Source organism: Dipodomys spectabilis, unplaced genomic scaffold, assembly GCF_019054845.1.
Source record: "Dipodomys spectabilis isolate Male_0828 unplaced genomic scaffold, ASM1905484v1 ptg000133l, whole genome shotgun sequence".
Taxonomy (NCBI): domain Eukaryota; kingdom Metazoa; phylum Chordata; class Mammalia; order Rodentia; family Heteromyidae; genus Dipodomys; species Dipodomys spectabilis.
In genome coordinates, this window is record NW_024870810.1 from 584,573 (window position 1) to 612,009 (window position 27,437).

The following is a 27,437-nucleotide window of genomic DNA, read 5'->3' on the forward strand; positions in this document are numbered from 1 at the left end:
ATTCAAATGTTCATGCTATTCAACAAAAATGAACACACAAATTACCAGCTCCTCTGGGACACAGCAAAGTCAGTACTCAGAGGCAAGTTTATAGCCCTGAGCTCCTACATCAACAAATAGGAGAGATTTGAAACCAACAATTTAATGACATATCTAAACCTTCTTGAAAAAGAATAGCAAGATGAACCCCAATCCAGTAGACGGAAAGAAATTATTAAAATTAAATCAGAATTAAATGAATTAGAATCCAATAAATAATAGAGAGAATCAACAAAACAAATAGTTGATTCTTTCAAAAAATTAACAAAATTGAGAGACCCATAGCAAATCTTATCAGAAAAAGAAGAGAACACACCCAAATAAATAAACTGAGAGATGAGAATGGAAACATCACCACGGAAACAACCAAGATTCAGAACATTATAAGGGAATACTTCTCAAAACTTTATACTAATAAGTTTGAGAACTTGGCAGTAATGGACCTTTTCCCTCAAATATTGACATGCCAAAACTAAACCAAGATGAGTTAAATCATCTTAACAGGCTCATATCAAGCATTGAAATGCAAAGAGCAATAAGAGATCTCCCAGCTAAGAAAGTCCAAGACCAGATGGTTTTACAGCGGAATTTTACAAGGCCTTCAAAGCAGAGCTCACACCAATACTCCTCCAACTCTTCAATGAAATTGAAAGAGAAAGTTCCCTACCGAAAACATTCTATGAAGCCATCATAACCCTCAGCCCAAAACCAGGCAGGGACTCATCAAAGAAAGAGAACTATAGACCCATTTCTTTGATGAACATTGATGCAATACTTCTCAACAAAATTTTGGCCAATCGACTTCAACAATTCACCCAAAAAATCATAGAACATGATCAAGCAGGATTCATGTCAAGGATGCAAACTTGGTTCAATATACGCAAATCAAATAATATTATTCATCACATCAACAGGAGCAAGAATAAGAACCACATGGTTATCTCAATAGATGCAGAAAAAGCTTTCGACAAGATGCAACACCCCTTTATGATGAAGGGTTTGGAAAAATTAAGAATCCATGGAACATTCCTCAATACAATAAAGGCTGTATATTACAAACCTACAGCCAGCATTATACTTAATGATGAAAAACTAAAGCCATTTCCTTTAACTCAGAAACAAGACAAGGATGTCCACTCTCTCCACTTCTCTTCAATCTAGTATTAGAATGCCTAGCTACAGCAATAAGACAAGATGCAGACATAAAGGGGATCCAAATAAGGAAATAGAAGTAAAACTCTCCCTCTTTGCAGATGACATGATCTTGTATTTAAAGAATCCCATAGACTCCACTCCCAAATTACTGAAGCTGATTCAAAACTTTGGCAAAGTAGGAGGGTATAAAATTAACCCCCCAAAATCAATGGCTTTTCTGTATGCCAACAAGGAGAAAAGTTTTGGTGAAATTAGAAAATCAACTCCATTTGTAATAGCCCCACAAAAAATAAAATACCTAGGAATTAACTTACCCAGAGAAGTGAAGGACCTCTATGATGAAAATTTTAAAATCTTGAAAAAGGAAATCAAAACAGAAAATGGCAAAACCTCCCATGCTCCTGGATTGGAAAGAGTAACATCGTGAAAATGGCAATACTTCCCAAGGCTAACTACAAATTCAATGCGATACTCATAAAAACTCCAACCTCATTCTTCAAGGAAATAGAAGAGGCAACCCAAAAATTCGTATGGAACAATAAAAGACCCTGAATAGCAAAAACGCTCCTCAACGGAAAGAACACTGCTGGAGGAATATCAATACCAAATTTGAAACTCTACTATAAAGCCATAATAATCAAAACAGCTTGGTACCAGCACAAGAACAGACCTCAGGACCAATGGAATAGAATTGAAAACCCAGAAATGAACCTAAAGACCTGTAGCCATCTAATCTTCGATAAGGGAGCTAAAATAATAGAATGGAAGAAAGACAGCCTCTTCAGTAAATGGTGCTGGCAAAATTGGTTAACTACCTGTAGAAAACTAAAGCTAGAACCTTATATATCACCCTGCACCAGAATCAACTCCATATGGATCAAAGACCTCAGAGTCAAAGCATACACTCTGAAAACATTACAGGATGGAATAGGAGAAACCTTAGGTCTCCTTGGCTCAGGCCGAAATTTTCTGAATAGAGACCCGAAACACAACAAATCAAAGAAAGGTTGGACAAATGGGATTGCATGAAGTTGCAGAGCTTCTGCACGGCAAAAGACATAGGTAGCAAGATCAATAGAAAGCCCACAGATTGGGAGAAGATCTTCACTAGCCATACAATGGACAAGGGTCTCATATCTAAAATACATTCGAAACCCAAAAAATTAAATCCCCCAGCAACAAATCCTCAAAGAACAACTGCCCAATAAATAAGTGGGCTAAAGACTTAAAGAGAAACTTCTCTGAAGAAGAAAGAAGGATGGCTAATAGAAACATGAAGAAATGCTTATCTTCCCTAGCCATAAAAGAAATGGTAATCAAAACAACATTGAGATACCAGCTCTCCCCAGTTAGAATGGCAAAAATCAAGAACTCTAACAACAGATGCTGGAGGGGATGTGGACAGAAGGGAACCTTACTGTATTGTTGGTGGGAGCGTAAACTTGTTCAACCACTTTGGAAAGCAGTATGGAAGTTTCTCAAAAGACTTCACTTAGAGCTCCCCTAAGACCCAGCAATCCCACTTTTGGGCATTTACCCAAATGTTTACAAACAAGACCACACTAAAGCTACCAGCATAACTATGTTTATTGCAGCATTATTTACCATAGCTAAGATATGGAACCAACCCAGAAGCCCCTCAGTAGATGAATGGATCAAGAAAATGTGGTATATATATACACAATGGAATTCTATGCCTCCATCAGAAAGAATGACATTGTCCCATTTGTTAGGAAGTGGAAAGGCTTGGAAAAATTGTATTAAGTGAAGTAAGCCAAGCCCAAAGAAACATAGGTCCCATGATTTCCCTTATTTGCAATATCTAGTATATGTATGAGTCAAGCAGAAAAGGTCAGATAATATGATGTTAGGAAAATGAACCCTTAGATATGTATTTAAATGTTTTTTTTCTTTTACTCATTTGTTTCTAACGCATTTATAAGATTATTTCCTTGTTGCTGTTTATTCCCCTCCCCCACAGTATAACCCCTGCTTTCCCTATATTTTATGTCGGTAAAACTTGTGGAGGAGAAGAGGGAAATCATGTCGTTTAAGGATACAGGTGGACCGGTTGCAACACTGAAAAGTACAAGTTTTCATGTCGAAAACGAACTTTACAACTTTGGTGTGGCCGGGGGTGGGGGGAGGATTGGGTTGGGGGACTGGGAGAGGCTGGGAAAGGATGTGAAGGGTAAACAAAGGAGGAGGCTGCAATGCTTGATTAGAAATGTACTCATTATCTTGCCCATGTAATTGTATCCCCTCTGTACAGTATGTTCATAATAAAAATTAAAAAATGAAAAAAAAGAAACAAACAATATTAAACCTGCCAAAATAAACCATCATGAACAACACACAACTAGTGTTTGTTCCTCATACCATTCATCTGAACTATAGCTTCGATTATATATGTGAACCAGGGGCATTAAGCAGTTCATCATTTTACAAATGAGTATTTGAGTGTCTGCTTTGACTCCCAAGGTTTTGATCCATTTGGAGTTGATTTTGGTGCAGGGTGATAGATAAGGATGGAGCTTTAGTATTCTATAAGTAGTTAACGAATTTTGTCAGCACCATTTACTGAAGAGGCTGTCTTTCTTCCATTCTTTTTTTAGCTCCCTTATCAAAGATGAGATGACTATACATCTGTGGGTTCATTTCTGGGATTTCAATTCTATTCCAATGGTCCTGAAGTCTGTTCTGTTGCCAGTACCAAGCTGTTTGGATTACTATGGCTTTGTAGTTGAGTTTGAAATTTGGTATTGATATTCCTCCAGCACTATATTGTCTGTTAAGGTTCGTTTTGGCTATTTGGGGTCTTTTATTATTCCATATGAATTTTTGGATTGCTTCCTTTATTTCCTTGAAGAATGAAGTTGGAATATTGAGAGGTATCACATTTGTAGGGAGCCTTGGGTAGTATTGCCATTTTAACGATATTAATCCTTCTAATCCAGGAGCAAGGGATGTTTTTCCACTTTGTAAGTTCTGTTTTATTGTCTTTTTCAGGTCTTTAAATGTTTTCATCATAGAGGTCCTGCACTTCTTGGTTAATTCCTAGGGATTTTATTTTTTGTGGGGCTATGATGAATGGAGTTGCTTTCCTAATTTAAGCCATGCTTTTCTCATTGTTGGAATACAGAAAAGACATTTTTTGAGGGTTAATTTCATACCCTGCAACTTTGCCAAAGTTTTGAATCAGCTGAAGTAATTTGGGAGTGGAGCCCGTGAATAGGAGAAACCCTAGATCTCCTTGGCACAGGACAAAATTTTCTTAATAGAGACCCAGAAACACAAATAATCAAAGAAAGGTTGGGCAAATGGGATTGCATGAAATTGCAGAGCTTCTTCATGGCAAATGATATAGCTAGGAAGATCAGTAGAAAGCCCACAGACTTGGAGAAAATGTTCACTAGCCATACAATGGACAAAGGTCTCATATCTAAAATATACCTGGAATTCAAAAAATTAAATCGCCCAACCACAAATCCTCAAAGAAACTACTGCCCAATAAATAAGTCGTCTAAGACTTAAAGAGAAACTTCTTTGAAGAGGAAATAAGGATAGCCAATAGACACATGAAGAAATGCTCAACTTCCCTAACCATAACATAAATGTAAATCAAAACAACATTGAGAGACCACCTCACCCCAGTTAGAGTGGCTAGAATCAAGAACTCTAATAACAGATGCTGGAGGGGAGTGGACAGAAAGGAACCTTACTGCATCGTTGGTGGGAGTGTAAACTTGTTCAACCACTTTGGAAAGCAGTATGGAGGTTCCTCAAAAGACTCCACATGAAGCTTCCCTATGACCCAGTAATCCAACTTTTGGACATTTACCCAAATGATCACAAACAGGACCATAAGAAACTACCAGCATAGCTATGTTTATTGCAGCATTATTTACCATAGCAATGATATATCCAACCCAGATGTCAATCAGTAGATGAATGGATCAAGAAAATTTGGTCTATATACACAATAGAATTCTATGTTTCCATCAGAAAGAATGACATTACACTTTTTGTAAGGAAATTGAAAAGCGTGGAAAAAATTATATTAAGTGACATAAGCCAGGCCCAAAGAAACAGAGGTCCCATGTTTACCCATATTTGCAATAACTAGTATATGTCTGAGACAAGCAGGAAAGTTCAGATAAGTGGATGTTAAGTGAAATGAACCCCAAGAGAAGGATCCAAATGATTTTTCTTTCTTGTGATTGATTCTCACATATTTATAAGATGATTTCTTTGTTGCTTTGTATGTCCCTCCCCTACGATATAACCCTGCTTTCACTGTATTTGATTTTGGTATAATTTGTGGAGAGGAATGGAAACAACAAATGGTTTAAATAGGGATACAGGTGGACCCATTGCATCAATGAGATATACAAGACGTTGTTGAAAAACAAACTTTACAACTTTGGCCGGGGGAGGATGGGGAGTGTGGTGTGTGGTGGTGGGGAGGTGTGTGTGGGGGAGATAAGAAGGGATCAGAAGGGGAAACAAAGGATGGGGCAACAATGCTTGAGAAGAAATGCACTCATTACATTGCCCAAGTAATTGTAACCCCTCTGTATTGTATTTTCACAATTAAAAAAAGACTTTTTGAAGACAGGTGTCAATGGCTCATGCCTGTAATCCCAGCTTCTCATGAGGCTGAGATCTGAGGATTGCAGTTCTAAGCCAGCCCAGGAAGAAAAGTCCCCATAAGACTCTTTTTCCAATTAACATCTCAAAAGCCAGAAGTGGCTCCGTGCCTCAATTCGTAGAGTGCTAACTAACTTGAGCACAGAGTCTCAGGGACAGTGCCCAGGCCCTGAGTTCAAGCTGCACAATTGACAAAAAAATAAACATTTCAAAGTCTGAATTACTTGTGAATTAAAATGTCAGCATTGGTATAGAATTCTATAATCTTCTACAGATTTCATTATATTTGTGGTTAGAAAAAGTAGCACTTGAATAAAGGACGTTTTTTTCATAAATTAGGACAGATTGTTCTCTAACTAGAGGAAATTGCTGGACTCATACATAATATTTTGGTTGGTTTTTGTTTTGTTTTTAGGACAGGATGAGAAACCTTATTTCTGCCAATGGCCATTTGGATATGTATAACATCATTCACAGGCCATGCAGAATTAACAGTAAAGACAGGACACAGTCAACTGGCAATAAACTTATTTGTCTTTATGCCATGTTCCAAATGATTTTTTTAGCTTATATTTCCCCATGGCCTATAGTTTCCTATTCCTGATTTCCTCAAAATACAAGCATGTTCCACCAATTCAGATTTGAGCCAGGCAATATGTAGTATTAGTGTCAAGAGTCGAAGAAAATTGTAATACAACCACGGAAGCATGAAACCAACACTTTAGCAGCTGGACACTGAGGACTCAGGCCTATAATCCTTGCTACTCAGGAGGCTGATGATCACAGTTCAAAGCCAGCTGGAGTGAGAAAATCTGTGAGACCTTTTTCTCCAATTAACATCCAAACAGCCATAAAGGGAGCTGAGGCTTGAGAGGTAGAGTAACCTTGATTACAAAAACTCAGGGGTAGCACCCAATCCTGAGTTCAGCTGAAGGTCAAGCACAAAAACAAAACAATCAACAAAAACAAAAAAACCGGGAGAAAGCTCAGGAAGGGTGGCATTGTCTACAAGACAAATGTACACATTACATGAATTGTGAAATGGTAACATCGCTGTACACACCTTAGTAACAATTAGATTTAAAAAATAATCTGAGAAATCCCGAAGCCATGGAGCCTAATGATGCGCATCTACTTTCTAGAATTTCAGAGCCCCATTCTCTGACCTGGTAGCACACAGGTTGTAGCCCAGGGTGATGAGAAAATATGAAGCCAGAGATCCTTTCAGATTGTCCTACCAACTCTTTTATTACTTTAAGCAAAAAAAACAAAACAAAGCAAAGTAAACAAAATAGACTTTATGGTTAATTAAGCTGCAATTAAATATTCCAGGCCAAATTATATTGTTAAATGATGAGTTAGTACATATGTTTTGTAGATACTGAACTCACATGTGTCACAAAAATACCCATGAATTCATAACTAGAAACTTTGAAGTGTAAAGTATATTAATTAGGTGAGTTTCATTAGGTAGCCAATGAAGAGAACACCGCACTGTATTCAGTCAGGTAAAATCGTTTATTTACTGAACTGCTGCCCATGCCATATATGGTGGAAAGGCATGTACAAAAAAATAGAGCGACCCAACCTTGAGCCAGGATTCATCTAGGCGAAGGACCGAATGAGGTGTGGCCAGGTGGGGGAAAAGTCTGGCCACACTGGATCTAGATGTGACTTCAAGGCCTGGGACTCTCCTCTGGTCAGATGGAAAGTGTGACCAGAGGCTGACCAGGTTGTGACTTAGCAGGAGGGGGAAGTGGCTGCCTCCAGGTGTGCCAGATACCTAGATAATACATGAAGGGTGGAAACCAAGCCAAGAAGTGGGGAGGTGTCTGCATAGAGTCTGCATGGCCTGGAGCAAACCTAATACCAAATACAGGTAGTACCTCTGCCATGTGACTCTTGACTCCAAACAGTTCATTCTCAATTATTTTCTTTCTTTCTCTCCTTCTTTCTCTCTCTCTCCTTCTTTCTCTCTCTCTCTCCTTCTTTCTCTCTCTCTCTTTCTTTCTTTCTTTGTATCTTTCTGTCTTCCTTCCTTCCTTCCTTTTTTCCTTCCTTCCTTCCTTTCCTCCTTCTCTGTCTCTGTCTCTGTCTCTCTGTCTCTCTCTGTCTCTCTCTCTCTCTCTTTCTATTTCTCCTCTCACTCATTCTCCCTCTCTCCCCTACTGAACACTTTCTGAGTTGAACTCACAGGCTTGGAAGAGCAGCTCAAGTGACGAATGTGAAATTTAATTTAGTGTTACCTTACACCTCAACAGCATGGCATCTCATGCCATTTGGAGGAGGAAAGCAAGCACGTTCACTGCATTTTCTGAGGTCCATCCTGGGAAGGTGTGGAAGATTCCACCCTCCTCTTGGGGAAATCTCAGCCCAGTTTCTGCATCAGGAGAGGTGACTGCCACCAAGTGTGCCAGTTACCATGTGACGCAGATACTAGTCAGAGACTTAGCCTCTTGTGGTGCTGAGATTAATGGCATGATTCAACATGATCCACTAGATTGTTAGGATTGGGACTTCCTAAATTTTTGGTTAGGCTTTGTTCAAATTGTGATCTATTTATTTCTGATTGCTAACCATGATTAAATATGTGAGCCAGCACATCAAACCATTTAAAGTCCTTTATCACACATGGAAGACATGAAGTTTCTTTTCCCAAGTGACATACAAGTTGACAGACAGCAAAAGTAAATCCTTAATTCTGGTCTAGATGTGTTTTTAATGTGAAACAAAATTACTTAGCAAAATATCTGACTACTGTGATTATACTTTCAAATTTACCTTATATTTCAATATCAAATCACCTATATTAGCCAATGATTAACTCAAATTACCTGTAATCATTTATTTCTGTCATATCTTCTAAAGGTAGGCAGAACAAGAAAGACTAGACTTGTTAGGGGCGGGGTCTCTTGTGGAGTAGGTGGGACTTTAGGATGGAGGCTGGCAGGTGGACAGGTTTTCAGTGGAAAAACGTGGCGTCACTGTGGAGGAGGCTGTTTGGGGCAGAGCTTGGAGGAAGAAGATCAAGGTTACAAAAGAGGAGGTTACTTAGAGGAGGGGTTCTGGTGGAACATTGTGAGCCCTAGTGGGCATGTAGGGTGGTGATTCACATAAGGCAGGGAAGAGAAAGGAGCCTGACAGAAGTTGGGGTTTCTGATGCAGTAATGTGGAACTATTAGGGAGAGGCTTTTTGGCGTCTGGTTTTGAGAGGATAAGGCGATGCTAGAAAAACGTGGGCTAGAAAGTGACGGGGTTCCTCGTGGAGAATGGCAGGCCTTTGGAAAGTGTGTTAGGGTGGAGGTGGGGTTTCTGGCAGAGCAGGATGTAGTTGCAATATATGGAGGAGTTTTTCAGAACCAGGGCTTTGTGACAGCAGGGATAGGATACAGTGGACTAGACTGGTTAGGACGGGGTTTCTGGTGTAGCTAGTCACCACTTCGAAAAGAGGAGTAAGTTTGGGTGGGGAATTAAGTGTTGCAAGGCAGGACAAGGACTTTGGAAAGGGTTTCCAGTAGTGCAAGGCAACCTTCACCAAGGGACTATTGAGGGACAGTGATTTACAGTTGAGCCTGTGAGGCTTCCAGAGGGAAGCCAACTGGTGCAGTGGTTTCCAGTGGAGCAATGTGGGTGTTGAGAGATGAGATAGTGTGGTGGGGGTTTTCTAGTGGGGTTTTTCTGGAGCAGGGCAGGGCTTGGATCCATGGGCCTATTGGAGGAAGGGCTATGAAAAGGAGTGGAAGGTCTACAAAGGTGTAGGATATTATGGGCAGGATATCTGGTGTAGTACCGTGTGTATCTCAGGGAGGACCCAATAGAGGGAGGTTTATCTGGGGAGCAATGCAGGGCATTGAAAAGGTAGATATGGGAGGTGGAGAGGCTTGTGGTGAAGCAAGGCTGGCATTCCAGGCAGGAGATGGGCTGTGTGACAAGCTTCTGACCAACCAAGGTGGGGCTTCAAGGGCAGTTATAGGGAAGTGGACGTGTTTGGTATAGCATGATGGGCTTTGTGGGAAAGATTATGTTTAGGGCTAGATTTAAGAGGTTAGGCCACTTAAAAGTAGACTAGTTATGGGCGGAGTTTCTGATGAAACAAGGTAGGGCTTGAGGAAGAAGTCTGCTTGGGGGTGGGGAATGAAAGGAAAGGGAGGAGCTTGGAGGTACTACAATATGGGGGCAATGAGAATGTGAGGGACTAGCGTAGTTAGGGATGAGTTATATGGTGGATGAAGTGAGAATTAGAGGGAAGAGCCAATGTAGGTGTGGTTGTTGGTGCAGCAAGGAGGGACATAGAAGGAGGCGATATAGATGTGGCCTGGTTTCTGGTGGTGCAGAGCAGGGATTCCAGGAAGGGGTGGAGTAGAGGAATGCTTTCCCTGTAGCAGAGGAGGACTTTCAGGAAGGTCACAGTCAGGACTTTGAAAGTTTATGGCAGGACTACCAGGGGGTAGGTTACTTAAGGTTGTGCTTTTTAAGGAGGAGAAATGTGTTTCCAGTGGATTCAGTCAAGTTTTATAGGAAGTAGGGATAGGAAAGTGGCAAGACTTATTGAAGAGTGGAGCTACAAAAAGTAAACCGTTACTGTTAATAGAACACAATTTTCTGTAAGTTTTGAATTATATTACTTTTATGTATGCGAGAGATACTGGAGAAAGTAACCAAGTAATAATTCCTTCCTAGTGAAATTTTTCTTTATTCCAATTGAGTGAAAATAAAACCACAGGTCACATTAGGCTGAGAGACACAAAGTGGACTAAGACACATAAAGCATTGGAATTGATTCCCTAGCACAACCTTTAAGGACCACAAATAAAATTTTAAAATGTCTCACTTAGTCACAATGGACACTCTATTGTCTTAAAATTGTGAATGAATAGAACCTTTTCTCTGACCATTTTAGAAATCATAAAAATAAGTGGCAATGTTTTAACTTTATATAACATTGGAAAGTATACTAAAAATAATTAGGAAAATCTAAAATTGTACACAGAATGTTTGTTCTCCAGCAACAATTTTAATCTAAAAGAATTTAAAACCAGAAAATTGCCAAATAGTGAGTTTGCAGCATTGTTTCTTTTTAGTTCTCAAAATGGTGACTTAAGCAATGTGTCTTTATCATTGGATGCATCGATGTTAAAACATATCTAAGAATGTGAAGCACTACTATACAAACCCTGAAGAAACTCAGAAGGATCTGTGAAATGATGTTGCAATAAAATTGATGACTAATTACAGTAGGAATTGATCTTCACTAGGCTCAAAAATATTTTCCAGAAAAGGCTACATTGAAAAAAAAAAAACAATGAAAAGAAAGCAGGGAGGCAGACTTTGAAGTAAACATTATCAAATGAACAACATCTATGGAGCCATGATTGCAATCTTCTTTTACCTAAGTTACAGTTACTGACCCATGTTCTTCCCTAATGCCAAATAACAATACCATGACAATGCAGTAATCATTTTCAAGGCATTAGACTTTACAGAAAGAATTCAATGAATGTATTGCTAGAAAATAAAGATAGATGTTTGAGATAAAGATTGAAGAAAATATCCCGAATTTCTGTCCCTTCGAGGTGAAGAGGGGTACAAGCCAAAGCACAAGGAGAACGGATGGAAGTACAATAGTGCACACCAGTAGTTCCCAAGGTGCAATGTTGAATGTAACAGGGGAGAAAATCAACATGACCATCAAAGGACTTAGCACTTGAGAGTAGAGGGAATTACATGAAAATACATGGAGAATTACAAAGGATGCCCTTGCATATTTGGCAGAAGTGTGCATGGCATAGAATTCTAAAATATGAGGAGATATTATAAGAAACTACTTGTACTCAAATGGTGCGATGATCAGTAATAAACATGATTACAGGACATTGAATAATCATAAAGGTCTTGCTTCAGTAGGAGATAAATTCTGTTTTGAAACACCTAACACACTATAAAACCAAGAGAAGAAGTTTCAAATTATATATAAGTGACTTGACTGCAACAAGAGAGTTCAAAAAATAAAATCACATAATGTGGATGCAAAAGGTTAACATTATAAAGGTAATCTTTAAACAATTCATATTTTATGGGACTAGTACTGATTATAAATTATTTTTTTTCCTTACATATTTTGGATTCACAAAACAACAAACAACAAAACAAAACAAAACAAATGACCCTTGACAATAGAGCTGGATGCCAGTATCTCTATCTTACTAGGCTGAGATTGGAAGCTCATGGTTCACACACATGGCTGCAGTAGCAATCCATGAGACATTTATGTTCAATTGTTCAATCAAAGACAGAATGAAACATTGGTTCAAATAGTACAGACTCAGTCAGTCATGAGTGAAAAAAAAAACTAGCAAGAATTTGAGGCTCCAAGGCAAGTTTCATTACTGCACACACACGCGCACACACACACACACACACACACACACACACACAAACCCACACACACAAATGGAATCAGAGAGGAAGAGGCAGAGAAAAAAGGGATTGTTAATAGTTTAAAAAGTGAACCTTTCTGATGGAGGCATAGAATTCCATTGTGTATATATACCACATTTTCTTGATCCATTCATCTACTGAGGGACATCATGGTTCGTTCCATATCTTAGCTCTGGTAAATAATGCTGCAATAAACATAGTCGTGCTGGTAGCTTTATTGCGGCCTTGTTTGTGATCATTTGGGTAAATGCCCAAAAGTGGGATTGCTGGGTCATAGGGGAGCTCTATGTGGAGTTTTTTGAACCTCCATACTGCTTTCCAAAATGGTTGAACAAATTTACACTCCCACCAACAATGCAGTAAGGTTCCATTCTGTCCACATCCCCTCCAGCATCTGTTGTTAGAGTTCTTGATTATAGCCATTTGATACAGGTGGATCCATTGCAACAATGAGATGTACAAGTCGTTATGTGGAAAAACAAACATTACCACTTGGGGGGAGGAGGAGGACATGGTGGGGGACGGGGGACTGATGGGAAGGGATGGGAAGGGGAAACCAAGAGGGAGGCTACAATGCTTGATAAGAAATTTAATCATTATCTTGCCCATGTAATTTTAACCCCTCAATACAGTATTTTAACAATGAAAAAAATAAAAGTGAACCTATCTGCCAGGACTATCCTAAGCATACATTAATTAATGAAAATGAGGGAAACCATGGATGCTATGTTACTTTGAGTCTGGCTTCCTTCACATAATATGATTTTTCCAAGTCTTTCCATTTTGTTAAGAAAGAGGCTCTGTCATTCTTTCTGATAGAAGCATGAAATTCCATTGTGTATATATACCACATTTTCTGGATCCACTCATCTATTGAGGGGCATCTGGATTGGCTCCATATTTTAGCTATGATAATAATGCTGCAAAAACATAGTTGTGCTGGTAGTTTTAGTGTATGTGTATGACAAAGATATGACAATAAGTATATATCTAAAGGTGGAGGCATGAATATGTTAAAAACAGGAATGAGAAAAGGATGTCCACTCTCTCTACTACTCTTCAATATAGTAGTGTACTTTCTAGCAAGAGCAATAGGCAAGAGAAAACCATAAAGGGGATGCAAATAGGGAAGAAGTAAAACTATCCCTTTTCACAAATGAAATGATCCTGTATATAAAGGACCCTATAGCTTCCTTCCTCAAGTTAGTAAAGGTGATGCTAACTTTCAGCAATGTAGGAGGGTATAAAAACCACAAGAATCAGTAGATTTTCTGTGTTACCAACAATGGGACTGATAGATTAAACCATAATATTCTGCAATTGTGGCCAGCCTGGAGCACATTTTCCCAAGAATATTCTGTAGTGTAAAAGAGGAACAACTATCAAAATAAAGGTGAAAATACTTGTCTGCTACAGACTGATTCATGTTGCTTATATCGGTTGTTGTTTTCATTACTTCAAACACATGGATAATTTATATTGGGATTACAAAAATTGCAAAGGATTAATGGAATCACCATTCAGTTTACTTTCATATATCCAATATAATACACTTAACCCCTTACGGAAAATTAAGTCCAACTGTATAAACAATGTCAGGAATATAAAATAAGCCTCAGTAAGTATTATCTGGCACAAATACACCATCATCTACTCAGAAATTCAGTCTCTCTATAAATATTTATTTGGTACAAAATAATAAAAATTTAATTAATGAATATGACTTTTAAGTGTCATCTGAAATACTCCTCGTGTATATAATTTATATAATTGTATAGATGTCACCTAGACAGGAATTTAACATGCGTGTAGAAATCAAATTTCCACAATTTAAGCTAGATGAGAGGAGTCATACCTTCGTGTAGTGTGTGGTGTGAATTTTACAAGGCTGCACCCTTCAACCTAATACCAAATTCATGTGCAATAATTTCCTATTTGATGTTGAGTGCTAAGTGTAGAATACAATTTGAATTACCACATCAATTTACATAAATGAAACAATAATGATGTATTGTTTAAATTTTAATGCTTCTCAATTTTACAATTCCTGAAATATATCATTAAAATTAGTTTCACATTTCTCTTTTCTATAGCTACTAAAATTATACATTAAACATTCAATATTAAGAAATCAATAATAAGTAACCTATTATTATAATGATATACTATTAAACTGTGATTTGAAGTATATTTCTAACAAATTGTGATGTAAAAAACATTTAATAGAATTATGGGTAATATTTTTTAAACTCACCAGCTTGTTATTTGTTTCCTAGTTGTGTCATTTATTATTGTTCCAAGTCATCTCTCCATGTTCATTGTTTTTTATATATTTTTTGGGGGGGACGTCCGGCCGTGGGGCCTGAACTCTGGGCCTGGGCGCTATCCCTCAGCTCTTCAGCTCAAGGCTAGTGCTCTACCACTTGAGCCACAACACCACTTCCACCTTTTTTCTTTTTGTTTATGTGGTGCTGAGGAATTGAACCCAGGGTCTCAGGCATGCAAGGCAAGTGCTCTACTACTGAGCCACCTTCCCAGCCCTCCACCTTAATTGTTTAGTTTTCTATTTTATCTCTATTGGTTTGCTGATTGTGCATTTTCCCCTTTTTAGTGACTGACATGAGGATGAAAATCTGTATGATAGCTTATTACTTCCTATGTTACTGTAAAATTCCTGTTGTCTACAGCTGTTCTACTCTTCATTGTATAATACAGTATTTCCCCCACTTCCATCTCCTGTATTTCTGCTCTCATGTATGTTATTTTATTATTTAAAATTTTATTGTCAAGGTAATGTACAAAGGGGTTATAGTTACATAAGTAAGGTAATGAATTCCTTTTTTTCTAACTTGTTACCCCTTCCTTCATTTTTCTCCCTCTTCCCTCCCAAACCCCCCAAGAGTATTTCCAATATATTGTCTTGTGATTATCACTTTTGCATAGGTTTCCCCTTTGTCCTTTGTCTCTCCATTTTTTTCACTTTCACTTCCCTAGTTGAGACCAACATATTTACAAAACCCAGGGTATCAAAATCAAATATAGTGATAAGTCGGGAAAACACAAAAGGTTAAAAAGAAATCACATAGTACATTAAGAACAACAACAACAAATAACATGTCTTGGAGTTCATTTCGCTTGGAATCACCTTATATGGTCATATGTACTTAACAATTGAGCTATTCTGCTCATCTACTAAGATTATCCTTGATGTACACAATAATCCTCCCCTATTAACCAGTAATCCCACTTCTGGGTATTTATCACTGTGACCACAAACAAGGCACAATTATGTTTATCACAGTATTATTTACCATAGCTAAGATATGGAATCAACCCAGATGCACCTCAGTAGATGAATTGATCACGAAAATGTAACACACACACACACACACACACACATACACACACACACATACACACCTATATACACATGGAATACTATGCTTCCATCAGAAAGAATAATACCACCTCTTTGTCAGGAAATGGAAGATATTGGAAAAAATCACATTAACTGAAGTAAGCCAGACTTAAAGAAACATATGTCCAATGGGTTCCCTTATTTGTAATAATTAGTTTATATCAAAGATAATCTCATGTATTTTAATTTGACATTTTGTTCTATGTTGAGCATACAACATTATTGCTATCTTATTTGTTATTATTTCTACAAACCGGCAGGTATATTTAAAGAATTATGTTAATCTCATCCATTACTGAAGGAGAACAACTAAAAGAGCAACCCCTACAAGGAAGAACAACTCCTACTTAATTAGCTTCATTCCTATGTAAAGCCAGTGTTGTCCGCTGCATCCTCATATTGTACATTACAACTCTATACTTGGTCATCCTGTATATCTACTATCATCTATATTGTGACATAAATGCCCCAGAAATTCCAGTTTGCTTTACTTTTTGAAAAATTTCTCTGTTGTTTTAGGTTGGTGTGTGTGTGTGTGTGTGTGTGTGTGTGTGTGTGTGTGTGTGTGTGTGTTTGGACAAAGATCCAGAAGACAACATTTTTCTTTATTTAGAATACATCTTTCAGGTCATTGTAAGTTGTGGCTAACGGGAGAAGTCTCTTGCTAGTTTAGGGATGAAACAAAAATATATTTGTGCATGCACCACAGTTGCTTTATTAGTCTGTAGTTGAACACATAACTTTGATTTATATCTTGCTTGTTGTGGATAATGTGAATAACAATGAACTATAGATGTATTTACTAGTTACCCAGAGAGAAATAATCATATGATTGGTGGGTCAGATGATATTTCAACTCTGTATTTCTTTAGAAAACTCCATACTACTTTCTAGAATGAGAATAATAACCGGTATTTTAACCACGAGTGTAGAAAATTTCCTTTTCTCCACACTATCACCAACATAATTACGTTTTGAATTTTTTGAAAAGGCAGGTTTTTATTATGTGCTGTACCCAGACTGGCCTTAGGCTCAAATCCTCTTACTCCAACCTTCCAAATGCTTGGAATTACAAGCCTTTACCACCACACCAAGTTCCTTTGATTTTTTTGCTGAGTTATAATAGTTATGAAGTAGTATCATAATAATTTTGAATTGCATTTCTCTAATGACTTCTGTTCACAAAGCATTAATCCAGCATAGAAGTGGTATTAAACACAACTTTGTAAACCCACTGGTGATTTTCAGGGCATTTTGCAAAATATGGCTATTCAGAACTTTTGTCGATTTTTAATCAAGTTCCTTGTTAATCTCATCTTTAATCTCTATATACAAAATCAATAATTAATTCAATATAGTAGAAAGGAAAAAAATTGAGCAACTCCTCACAATTTTCAATTTTCAATAACATGATATTGCTTAAATCATTTTCTGTTTACGCTTGAGACTATATAACTCAATTTATTTAGACCTTTTACAAGGCTCTCTGTATTTTATTTATTTTATGCTGATTGCTCTTTCCAAATCCTGCATGTCTAATTCTCCTTGATTTCTTGCAGTCTCATGTAGTTCAGGTTTCAAACTGAAGAATAAATTGAAGGAAGCAACCCAAAAATAGAGTTCCTCTCATCTGATGATGCCTCTACAAGAATGAGGAAAGAGGGGCTGGGAAGGTGGCTCAGTGGTAGAGCGCTTGCCTTGCAAGCCTGAGGCCCTGGGTTCGATTCCTCAGCACCACATAAGCAAAAAAAGAAAAAAGCCGGAAGTGGCGCTGTGGTTCAAGTGGTAGAGTGCTAGCCTTGAGCTGAAGAGCTGAGGGACAGTGCCCAGGCCCAGAGTTCAGGCCCCATGACCGGACCCAAAAAAAAAAAAAAAAAGAATGAGGAAAGAGTTCATCCTGCTAAGGACCTTTGTATGATAGGATATCAAAAGGAGAATTCATTCTTCTATGTCTTCCCTGCCTTTGCAATTTACCTTAAATGATGTAAAACTCAATATACTGCTCAGTTACTTTTACGTTTTATGAGTTTTGCACATTATCATATGGACTTCACCCCAGTCTACAGCATTCCTTCATTATTCTGTCACTGATAGTTTTACACTATCAAGACATAAGATAACCAGTTTGATTTACAGCATGAGAAGTTATCCAGCTGGTTTCCTTGGAAGCACAGCATAGTCAATAAATAACATTACTTCTGGTTGCTCACTACATGTAATGATTCCTGTGATATATATCACATTCTGTTTAATATTAAAAAAAAAACTACTGGGTAAACTGAAAGCTCATTCATAGAAGTTTATGCTAAGTATTTCAAAAGCTTTATGTCTCTTAGGTCTTAAAAAATTTGCTGTAATGCTAATGTTATTACCATTTTAGTGTTGAGAAAAATTGTAATTCAAGGCACTAAGTGCATTGCCCAAAGACATATAGTGAGGAAGGAAATGAGTCAAAGTTTCCAAAAGCCTTTCAGCAATACAAAAATGTAGGTAAAATCTCTCCATTCTCTTATACTCTCAATTCAATATTCATATTGTCCAATAAATAATAGCATAAAAAATATTGCCCACGGTAATTGTTTTCTATCACATTTTGTCTTCAACACAGACTGAGTTGGTGACTTTGGGTTATCATGCACAGTGCTGAGATTATAAATTGAGGTCCAAAAAGAGCCAAATTTTTCTGTCCCACAGTTCCAGTATTCTTTTTAAAAAGTACTAAAACTTTTAAATACCATTACTTACTGTCTTTTAAGTATCCCAAAACGTAAACAATTCACATATAGTCACTCCAAAATGCATATAGTCACTCCAAAATGCTTTAAAAGTAGGAAATAATAAAACAGGCCCTCCTAAACTAAAGTTTCTTCTACACTTAAAATTATTCCTAAAGCCTTGTACTGGTTTGTCATACCTGTAATCTTGTCTACCCGGCATATCTACAAAGGAGCATGGGATCTGTGAATAGGAGTTGGAAGCCAATTAAGGCAAAAAAAAAATCAAAATATTATTTTTCAAAAATTTAAATGAACTAGCAAAGGTCCAGGAATGGAGATGTAGCTCATATAATAGCTCACAAAGCTAGAAAGGAAAGGCCTTGCAAATCCTTGAAGCTCTGAGTTCAAACTCTGGGCATGCCAACATGCACGCACGCACACACATGCACACGCACACACGCGCATACACACGCACACACATACACTTATTCAAAATATCTTCAGGTCAGTATTTTGCATTAATTTCTTGTTTAATGATATTATATGGTTAAAATAATGGAAATAAACTCTTCCATCATTTTTAAACGTTTTTTATTGTAAAAATACTGTACAGAGGGGTTACAGTTACATGAGCAAAGTAATGAGTATATTTCCTATCTAACATTGTTACCTCCCCCTTTGTTTTTCCCCAACTACCTCTCCCTTACACCTCCACAAGTACACACTTCACCCCCCCCCCCACCCTGCCTAAATTGTAAAGTTAGTATTTCAACATAGTGTCTTGGGCAACTCATTGTTATAATGGGTCAAACAGTATCTCTATTTGAGCATTTTGGTTTTTCCCTTTCCCTCTCCAAATTAGAGAAGTGTATATAAAAGATGCAGGTGCATCAACACCAAATACAGTGAAAACAGGGGTTATACCGTGTGGGACGACCAAATTAAAAAAAAAAAATCTCATCGTACATTATAAGTGCATTAGAAACAACAGCAAGAAAGGAAAAACACACACTTGTGTCCCTAGCTTGGGTTCATTTAGTTTAACATCACCTTATCTAGTCATATGCACATAGCTTTTGACCTTTTCTGCTTTTCCCAGACATATATAACTTATTGCAAATAAGGGATACCATGGGACCTATGTTTCTTTGGACTTGGCCTATTTCAGTTAATATAAATTTTTCCAAGTCTTTCCATTTTCTAACAAATTGGGCAATGTCATTCTTTCTGATGGATGATAGAATTCCATCACACACACACACACACACACACACACACACACACACACACACACACACACACACACAATGTTTTCTTGATCCATTAATCTATTGTGGGGCATCGGGGTTGGTTCCATATCTAAGCTATGGTAAATAATGTTGCAATAAACATAGTTGTGCTGGTAGTTTTAGAATGGCCTTGTTAGTGATCATTTGGGTGAATGCACAAAAGTGGGATTGCTGGGTCATAGAGGAGCTCTATGTGTAACCCTTTGAGGAACATCCATACTTCTTTCCAAGTGCGTGAACAAGTTTACACTACCACCAAGAATATAGTAGGGTTCCCTTCTGGTCACATGCCCTCCAGCATCTGTTGTTGTGGAACGCTTCATGAATTTGGGTGTCATCCTTGCGCAGGGGCCATGCTAATCTTCTCTATATTGTTCCAATTTTAGTGTATGTGCTGCCAAATTGAGCACAGAACATTTTTTATATATAAAGTGGAATTGATTTTTTTAAACTAGATAATTCAACAAAAAGCAAGTTCAAAAGAATTGTGAAATTTTAGATCCAGATATTTGTTACATAAGCACACATTTAAGAATAAAGTCAAGATTGATATGACAAAAACAAAATGAGTCCAGATGTTTGTTGTTCAAGAGATGTGTAGGAGGAGGAATTCAATTATTCTATACAGGGCACCTCTCATAATGAACACTGCAGCAAGTGTTAAGGTGTGTTAAAAGTTTTAATGTTTTAAATATGTTTAATTTTGGGAACCTGCTTATATATGCCAAAATTAAGACTGTCAGGTCATAAAACTTTTCCATAAAGTATTTAAGATTTATGGTAGCTGACATATATTACTAAGTATGTACATTTCAGAGTTTATAGAAAATTTATTAATGAGAAGTTGCAAAGTCTTTGTGTAAAGAAACAGAGCAAAGAGATAAGACTTTAACTACACAATTTCTGTTGAAACTTTAGGGCTTCTTTTCTTTATATGTTAGCAAGGAACAAATGATTATATAAGCCATGTATCAGTGATGAGTGAGACATAAAAAGTTATCTTACAGTGTAAATTTAAAGGGTACTCATAGCTTATAAAATTCTTGTTGAACATCATAATCTTAGCTAGTTTTAAATGTACAGGAATATGAGCAAATTGTAAAATCTAATATGTAGTATACTTCAAATATTGGAAATACTGGTATTTGGCTTTTATTTTATTAATCATTAATATTTAATTATTGGTTTTCTTTATTTTTTGCATTATTTTCTTTTTTGCAATATAATACAACTTTTTTAAGTCGTCATTATGAGGTATTTTGAAAATGTTACTGGGATGACCATTTTTTATAGGTGCATGTGAATTCACAGCGATCAAAATTAAGAACAAAATATTGATTAAAAATTTTCTCAATTAGAGTCTGAATCAGGAGTGTTGATAAATGTCCACACATAAAATCTTAGCCTTAAGCTGAAGCAGTGGTTTTACAGAGTTGAGGCCACAAAAGTGAGAGACTGTGTTTTGTTTAGTTTTTTGGTTTGGTTTTTGTTGGTTGTGGGGCTTGAACTCTGGGTCCTGGGTGCCGTCCCTCAGCTCAAGTCGAGTGCTACCACTTGAGCCACAGCATCACATCTGTCTTTTTCTCCTTATATGGTGCTGAGGAATCAAACCAAGGGCCACATGCATGCAAGGCAAGCACTCTAACACTGAGCCACCTTCCAAGAACCGGAGAGACTGTTCTTTTAAAAATCATCTGAACAACATTTACTTTCTGCTTTGGGTTATATAATGAAATACATGAATATCTTTTTATGTTTTTGTGAATTGTCATACTTCTAAATTTATACTAACTTCAGCCATTTCATCCTTTTCAAAGTCATGAAATATCTCTGAGAGTTTGCTTCTGTGAAGACTGTTTTTGCATTTATAATTTCTTCTGAGTAATCTTTAATTTTTATCAAAATTAATTTATATTTTTATATTGATGGATTATCAGACATCAAATACCTTCAAATGTACATGGAGAGTCTAAAGATAGCAGTATGAAGGTTCTCATACAGCTCTTGTTTATCTGTTATGCACTTCCAGTATTATGATATTTCTCTCTCTCTTTCTCTCTCTCTCATTTTCTCTCTTTCTCTTTCATGCTCCATGTCTGCTATTTAGAATTTCTGCTGGTCTACTATTATCCTTCAGGATCCACTGGTTTTGTGGGAACATGATAGGGACCATCAGTTACCCTTGCACTCTTTAAAAGTTATAAGAGTAATGTGATATTATTCTTTGCCATTCTAAATGGCAAAACAACAGATCTAGGAATTCCTTTTCACTTTTATTTCTATTATAATTTTATCTCATAGGCATCCATTTGTGACCTAAAAGTTCTTTTTCTTTTACAAAGAATGTTTTTCTTTTATTATCAGTCAGTAACCAAAACAAAGCTATCCTAGGGAAAGTAGGCTGAAGTTGTTCACAGGGATGAAAAACAAGGTAATGGGGGAAATGAGCACAGATCCTCAGAGCAGTTTATCATGTACATTTTGTGAGAATGGCAATGTGCTGGGAACTCTAGATTAAATCACTGAACAGCTGATATATATACACATATATTTATATATTTATATTTATTTATATTTGCATATATGTGTGTATATGCCCTTATATATGTACACATGTATGTTACTATACACACAAATATACACATACATATACACATGTATACATGCACACATGGAGAAAGACACATAGATACAGCCAACACAAGTTTCACTAATTGTTGAATATTCCTTAGATGGAATGCTTGGAACCGAATATGTTGAAGATGTCTTTGTCTCTAAGAGTTTTTTTTCCACTCATCTTATCTCCTAAAATTGGTAGTTTTTGCCAGAATCGACTTGCAACATGCCGTACAAGTGATAACAAATCACTCAGAAATCTCAGTAAGTAATGGTCTTATGGTGTCTCCTTGCTCCCCATGGAATTCTTGCTCTTGTAGACAGTCTCAAAAACCAAAGCAGAAGAATATCCTGGTAAAAAATAAGGTTATAAGGCTTTAAATGGCATCCTTCCTTGAGCTTTTTTACAAAAGCTACCATCAATTCCTTGAGAGCTTGTTTGGAGGTTCTAGCAGGGGAGCTCAGCTACCCATATATCCTTGACCTAAGACTGATCCTCCTCTATTGGGGATGGTCGTCCTCCTCGACCGAGTGCACAGTTTCGGGAGGGACACACATGTAGCGGTGAGGGAGGAAGGGGACACCCAGCCGGAGCAGCCGAATCAACCCTGGCGATAAATGGGGTGACAGATGTCGCAGCAGATCGCCCTCACATCCAACTACCATCAATTCCTAAGCAGATGAATGAGGCCTCAGAAGACTGGACCTCAGGTCAACACTTAACCAACCCATGTGAAAAGTCTAAAGTTAGAAAGGCTGACTGAGGTCTTCCATTTCCTGGCCAAGAAATTAAAAATAAAGAAAGTTTTTTAATGTATTAAAAATTGAAAATAATTTGTAACCTGTCAATAAATGTGTACAATACAATTATACCAACTGACAAAAGATGATGTGCATTTCACTTATGTGCTTTTGGACTTGGTGAGTGACGATAGGTGTGTCTACACAAGTAGAATAAGCATAAATCAAGCCAGCATTTCTTCATTTAAGATACAAGGAAAGGATGCAAGTTGACCCACTGTAGCAATGGGATGTACAAGACAATATCAGACGGGGGTAAAGTGGGGAGTTGAGGAGGTGTGCAGGGAAGGGATGGTAGGGGAAAAATCAAAGGAGGGGGTAACAATGCTCAATAAAAAACGTACTCATTACCTTACTTATGTAACTGTAACCCCTCTGTATATGATATTTACAAAAAATATATTTAAAAATATGAAGAAAACTTCTTCTATACTTATATGAAGTATTTGTCACCCAATATCAGTAAGGTACTGGTTTTAGGACCACAGGCATATTAAAATTTTGGATGCTCAAATTCTCTACATAAACACAGTATATTATTTACATTAGAATCTGCCCACAACCTAGTGCAGTATGATTGCTATTAAAAATTTTACTACATTTTATATTTGTAGTGGAAAAGTATATGCACTATCAACGGATACAAATTTTTCAGATAATTTTTGTCTGCATATTGTGGATGGAATTGGAAGAGCAATTATGAAAAACCCAAATTTCATCACCATGAGCTGTCTGTAAAATGTAACAAGGATCTAATACAGCATCATTGAATGGTGTGGATCTTCAAGAAGAAGTACTTGAGTTGAGACATTATCAGAAAGTGTAAGCACGCAAGGACTTTTTAGAAATGCAGCTGTTAGATTTCTCATAGAGAGCTTTCATAACACTTTGTGAAACACAAGTCAGAACCTCACTGAAGTGTAGAGAGATTTCCCTCACCTTTCTGTCAAGCTCAGTCATTATCAATCAATTTATAGCTAATCTTGTATAATCCTCTAATAAGAAAATGTTTATGGAATGTTATATGCAGAAAAGCTGGTAAGGATAACTTTTTCCAATTAGGACTGAAGGATTGACCTGCCCTCCCCACCACGCTATTGTCCCAGGCCCATACAGACTCCAGGCAAAATCCCAGGTACATGTGACCTCCTTGGAAGTGCAGGGAAATCCACGTAAGCCCATTGTGGGCCAAACTGAAAGTTCCCCACCTTCCTTGACTTAGGGGCTTTTCATTAACTTCTACCTCCTTGTTCAGACCTCCTATAAAAACCCAGATCCTATCCCAGCTCCCTCACACAACCTCCCAATGCACTGGAAGGATGGTGCCCCTCATTGTGCCTCAATAAACAGTCCTCACCTGTTGATGATGTAGTTCAGCCTATTCCTTTTCCATTCTCCTCCATTTTCCTAACATATGGTTCTGACACCCTGGAGGACTGGGTGCCCTCTGCCCAGGGGCCACACCCCTCCTTGCCACCCCTCATGGAGGCTTTCTGCTACCTTCCTCCTCCTTCCAAGGCCTTTCTCCACTGGGAGAACAGAGCCCTCAGAGCTTACTTTGGGCTAAACAGCCACATGAAAGACCTCTTGATCTTTGCCTTTGTAAACAGTGCAAGCAGTGGACAGCAACCCTGCTGTGGCTTGAGGTATTATTGGCCCCCTGCATAAACCCAGAAAAGGTCTCTCCCCCTATTCTTTCTCTTTTACTCTGTTCCTGGACTCTTATCTCCAGGCTGGAGGGTCTTTGCCTTTTGGTCAACTTCACTCACCATGTAAAAGCCTCAGTACAAGATTACCAGCCCAGTCTGTAGTGGAGGTGCAACGAAATGGACCCCAGGAATCCAGGATTCCCTTCCTTCCTTCCTTCCTGTCTGTGGGAATCCAGGAGACTCCAGGAGTGTCTCTTTTCCTGACACCATGACCCCCTGTAATTAGGACCTTTGGGGATGCTCTATCCTAATTACTTGGATATGTCCATCTGCCTTCCCAAAACACCAGGGATGCCTGGAACAACGGGACAGACTCAGTAGTCCTACCAAATTTTCCAAATTGTCTCCCAGAGACACCCCATTGGTATGACTGTGGTCTAATCTTAAGAAACTGGGCTGACTGATTTACAGTAAAAAAAAATCTGAAGTGTTTTTCTTCCAAAATCTGGTCTCGTTATCATGGCCACCACTGGCCTAAATTTGGAACCTTAGGTTTTCCTCTTAGTGATTTAAACAATTCTCCAACAAAACGGTGGGGAGTCCCAGGTCCCCTATACATAAGCCCTCCTCTACCTCTGCTCCAGAAAACCCCCCACTCTGCTTATTCTGTTCTGTTCACCAAGTCCTTCTCTGACCTCCACTCCAGAGTTCCCCCTACCCGCTCTCCAGCCTTGCTCACCAAGCCCTTCTCTGCCATGATTCTCCTAACTATCTCCTCTAAAAAGTAACTCCTCATCTTGTAGCAGCTCAATCTGTCTCTCACCCCTTTTCTCTCCCCCTCTCCCTTTCTCTCTCACTCTCTCTTTTCTTTGATGACCTCTGGCACCAAAGATCCTTTTCTCTTTCCTTGCCCTTCTAACTGCACTCTTGCTATTTGCAGTTGGTCCAGCTTATCTAGGCTAAGACTGTCTGCCTGTGTCAAGCAAACTCCTTCTGCTCACCCCTGTCCCTGTGCTTTCCTGTCTGCCTACCTGTGTAGCTGTCACAAGGTGAGGATGGGCATAGGCCTCCAAAGATAAAACAGCAAGGGCTGGGAAGGTGGCTCAGTGGTACAGTGCTTCCCTTGCATGCCTGAGGCCCTGAGTTCAACTCCTCAGCACCAAATAAGCAAAAAGAAAAAAGCCGGAAGTGGCACTGTGGCTCAAGTGGTAGAGCACTAGCCTTGAGCTGAAGAGCTGAGGGACAATTCCCAACCCCAGAGTTCAGGCTCCACGACTGGACCAAAAAAAAGAAAAACAAAAAGATAAAACAACAAGCTAACAGCCCTGTTAAAAATCCCTCTACACAAACCCCTCCATACTTATACACTTCTCAATCCTGTTCTATGGCTAATACACCTTCTTCCCTTCCAGACCCTAAATAAATAGGCCTCTGCTCTGGAACTTTCGTTAACCTGTCACTGAAAGTGTATGGGTGTCAAAAACACTGAGGACAGCCTCTCTCTTTTACGGCTCTCTCACTTTATCACACTGAAATCCCATAAAAGAAACAAACCAGTTCTTTTTCTTTTTGGACTTAGACAATAATCCAATCCTTTTCTCTTTCCTGAGTCCACTCACATCAAAATCTTTATTCTTAATTTCTTCTCTAGGAGACTGCAGAAGAGAAATCCCTCCCTCTCACATCTTCCAATAACTCTCTCTATCCACTCACTCAAACACTCACTTTTCAGCACCTTCATTATGCCACATCATCCCTTTAAATGTCTTCATGTTAAAAGTGTTATTTCTTCTCCTTACAGTGGCTGTTCAGCCACCCTCTCCCCCAATTCTCTCTACATGCCCTGGAAGCTGACAGCTAGAAAGAGACAAAGACCACATAATGGATTTTTCTACAACCTCCACTCTTCCACCAACCTTACTCCACTCTCCTCTTCACTCTTCTAGGGGTTAAAATATTTAAATCATATAATATGCCTCATCACCAAAATCGATTTAAAGATTTTCTGCTCTTGTTATTAATGTTTGTTTAAGGGTGGAAATTCTGTTTGTCAAAATTTGCCTTGCATATTGTTTGGTATTGCCTACTTTTCTGACATTGACACGTGTTTTTATCATATTGGGCAAAACAATATCACTTTGCCACTGGAATTAAAAAAAACCCATATGGTTGGTTTTCATTTTTTTAAAAACTTAAGTGCACCTTAAAACTTTGGTTTAAGTATAAGTGTGTGAACATGTTCAGCATAATCTTATTATAATACATAAAACCTGTGTAAAAAGTTATCTTCTTCTATTTTTTGATACAGATATTTCCTATCAAATGTGCTGTTTGTTAAAACATTTTTATCAAGGGTAGTAGTAAAAGGAATGAGACCCAGCTCATCTACTAACCAGCTGTGATGAAAAACACCAGTAAGGAGGTAAGAATTGTCTTAATGTTTGTTCCACATATCTGTTTCTGTCCTCAGAAAGTTCGAGTATGTAGGAGATGGTATGAGTATGCCTTAAAAGACAGCTTATGAGTAAAGTTTGTATGTATTTATTGGCTGTGATTTAACATTAAAACTAGCATGTTATTCTCTATATCCATCTAAAGTCAAGTGTCTTTAGCCAGTCTGTGTATAATGTTGTAAGTAATTAACCATTCATCCGAGGGATGCAGT

General features: G+C 37.9%; 1 non-coding gene across 1 annotated transcript; it reads right to left on the minus strand.

Moving 5' to 3' along the window:
* Positions 1-20,009: 20,009 nt before the first annotated feature.
* Positions 20,010-20,116, minus strand: LOC122116426. The gene has a single exon (XR_006148967.1). It is a non-coding gene; the product is annotated as a U6 spliceosomal RNA (small nuclear RNA).
* Between the last annotated feature and the right edge of the window lie 7,321 nt (positions 20,117-27,437).